At 44.4% G+C, this 3458-nt stretch overlaps 1 pseudogene; it reads right to left on the reverse strand.

Annotated features, from left to right (window-relative positions):
• Positions 1 to 555: 555 nt before the first annotated feature.
• On the reverse strand, positions 556 to 3135 carry LOC112918738 (coatomer subunit gamma-1 pseudogene; annotated as a pseudogene).
• Positions 3136 to 3458: the final 323 nt, after the last annotated feature.

Here is a 3458-nt window from a genome sequence, read left to right on the forward strand (position 1 = left end):
TGGGGAAGATGTTAAAGACAAGGTATGTCAGGCCATAAAGTTCCAGAATTATCACTAGCATTCATCTCTAGTTTAAGCTCCATTAACACAAATTCTGACAAGGAGATTCTTTTGTAAAATCCCAAATGTCTATGTGTATTTATTCCTATAACTTAATATTTATTTATTTATTTATTTATTTATTTATTTATTTATTTACAAAATACCTGCTGATTGATTTATCAGGATAAGATGGTTTCCTTGGATATAAATTCAAGAGGAAGTGCAAGTATTTTATTCACTTGGATATCCTTTCCTTGACAGGCAGGGTAGCAGGTTCTGGGACAAGCTAAAATCATTCCCTATTAAAAAAATTAAAAAGAAAAAAAAAAGTACTACTACTAGTCGTAGTGGGCAGGAGTTAAATTTAAGCAAATTATTTTTTTTCAGTAATTCCTAATTGTTTTGAATACTGAAGTTTGGGAGGAAGTTTCCACTGGGTTCAGGAGGTAGGTGTGACTTCTGCATAGTGCTAAGAAGAAAAGGGCAGGAATAGGGTCCAAGTAGTTTGGTGTCTTAGCCCACAGATGTCAAGATGATATTTACTGACTTCTCTGAACTTCCTACTGTCATCTGCATTCTTACCATGTCCAAAAGCAGCAGTTGAGAATTCTAGGATGCCATGACCACCCTGGAACACATCAGCCAGGAGCAATGTGTGGGTATGCTTGTTACCCAGCACTTTGTCTGACCTCTCACAGGGGGACATTCCCAGGAATTTCACCATATTACCCACAGCCTCTTCAAGTGTTTTGATGCTAGACAAGGTGAATGTTTCTTCCTTCTCAAACTCATCCCCTACCTCATCCCAGGCTGTTTCAGAGTTCAACTTCATGACCTTTTAGATGTGATCAGCAATGATGACATCCAGATCTTCCAGCACATATTCATCTTTATAGCCTTCATCATCAATCTCCCCAGTTGTGGTATCATAGTCCTTGACAGTGAACTTTGTTATGCAGCTGAATGTGCAGGCCACATCTGTGGGGTCTTCCTCCCACATCTGGGGTGCCTCCAGTGTGCAACAGGTCCCAGGCTGGTTGTAGGATAGGTTTTGGGCAGACTTGCAGTAGAGCAATAGGTAGGCTTCTGTGGGCTGGCTCCATCTGCATTGTGATGTTTTCCAAAGTCTAGTCATTGAGTGTGTCTCTGCAGTCAAACTGGAACTCCATGTGGTCTGTGAAGGTATGTTTGGTGCAGTGATGACATACTCTGTCTCTGGCTCAATGAGGGTCACAGGTTTAAGTGAGGACTTGAAGAGGGGACCCCTCCCATGGAACTCTGGTACTGTGGCCAGCTATTCCTGGAAGATCTCTTACTCAGTGGCTACCACTTTCTCAGGCTGCTTGGCAGCTGTGATGGGGGTGCTTTTTGTTCTCTTCTCTGACTTTGGCATGGTGGCCAGGGGCACCGACTGGAGGTCAATAGGTTTTTCTGATGGATCTAGAGTTTACTGCTGCAGAGATCTCTCCACACCAGTGAGGAGAATAGTCAGACCATTTAAGATTTAGCCTGAACTGAGGGCCTTCTGCTTCCTCTGCAGGATATTGAAATAGTAGGTGTCTTGGTCCCTTGCTTCACTATCATCATTCATCACACACCTCTTAAGCAACACCAAGATGTTAGGTAACATCACTTCTTTCTGGGCTCCAAACTTGGCCAGAACACTCACAGCACCTGCCCAGACCTCCTTATGCTCCAAGACCAATGAAGCAGATATATATGGACAGATTATTGCTCTTGGACCCCTCCTGGCCCAGGAGATGCAAGACACGGGTAGACAGCATGGTGAACTCACAGTCCTCTATGAACTCACACAGGTACAACAGCCTGATTCCCCTTGCTTTCTGGGTTCTCCTTAATGATGCTGATGGTGCAGTCCATGATGGTCTACTTGTACTCAAAACCACGCTCTTCCCACAGCATGGTGAATAGGAAGTTCATGACCACAGCATGTTTTGAGGATAATTCTGGCACTGATGGCCTCGACTACTACCACCTTGAACCCATCTGAGATCTCCAACATGAAGGATGAGATCTGCTTCATGAGGCAGTTTTGCTGCCCATCTTGAGGAATGTGGTGATGGCCACTGTGGTGATGCTACAATTCAAGTATGTAATCAGGTTCTCAACATCCAGATTGCAGGTCATCACTCCTGACAGATGCTTCATGGCCACTTTATTAAGGGTGCATACAGCAATGGCCTTGGATGAACTTCAAAACATCTGGAACACTGATACAGCTGGGGCCAGCTCTTTGGCACTTCAACCTGGCAGATTGACAATGGACAGGGCAGTTTCGTACACCACCATATTATGCTTGTTGGGCAAAAAGCTCTCAATGAAGTCAAACAGTGGGCTGTCATGGCTGCCATCCTCTTCCTCCAGCTGCTTGCTGGCCACCTGCATCATCATGCTGTAGGCAAAGGGATTCATGAGATTGTGCTCGGTGAACTTGCTAATCAGCTTATTGACAGCCAGGTGGTCATTCTTATGCACGTGGTAGATGAACCCCAGTGCATGGTACTGGACTATAGGTTTATCACTGAGTCCTGCCCCCTAGGTCTCATTCACCCAGAGCTTGACAAAGCTGCACTTCAGCAGGTGCAAGCAAGATACCAGGGAAGAGCTGGAGACACTGAGCACCTTGTCTATGAGGGCCTGTTTCATGTAGCACTCAACAGCCTGCAGCATGGTACTCAGTAATCTATTAGAGGGTATGCATAGCCAGCCCCTGGTGGTCATCTTCTTTCCTGGTCATTTCCATTGTCAGGGTGCTGGTGATGATAACGATAACCTCATCAATACAAGATATCTCCTTGATGATCAAGAAGCACATCCGAAAGAGTGTGGGATCATTAGACTGAAAGAGCTTGGTCATGGCAACAAAGGCCATGGTCACTTCAGTGGTCCCTAATCATTCCCTTGGTTTATGAGGAAAAGGATCTTGGTGAGGATGTGGGCACATTTTTGAGAGTTGATAGAAGTTTCAAGAAATACATGGGCCTCCTGGAGTACTGCACTCTTCTCAAGATACTAGAATAGGTTGGAGCCTCCACATGATTCATTGTCTCTCTTGTTGAATTTCTCCAGCATGGTGGTGTTGGCAATGTGCATAGTAGTCCTATGTTAGGTGCAGTGAGCACCAGTAGTCCAGTGGCAGTTCCATACAGGCCACTTCCTGGCAACTACATCACCTTGCACCTTAACATTCTCTTAGTATAAACTTTCAGTTAAAAAAAAGAAAATGAAATATAAGTATTATGGTAACCCCCACTCATACCTTTGACCTGAACCAGTCTTCTATCTAGATATACGTGGGTGTAGTCAAGATGGAAAAGCTAATTTTATCAGGTCTGAGTATAGACTAAGGCTTAGAGCATAGATGGTTTTAGGTACCACCCTAAGAATCTCCAATG

This window comes from Vulpes vulpes, chromosome 13 (genome assembly GCF_048418805.1).
Source record: "Vulpes vulpes isolate BD-2025 chromosome 13, VulVul3, whole genome shotgun sequence".
NCBI lineage: Eukaryota > Metazoa > Chordata > Mammalia > Carnivora > Canidae > Vulpes > Vulpes vulpes.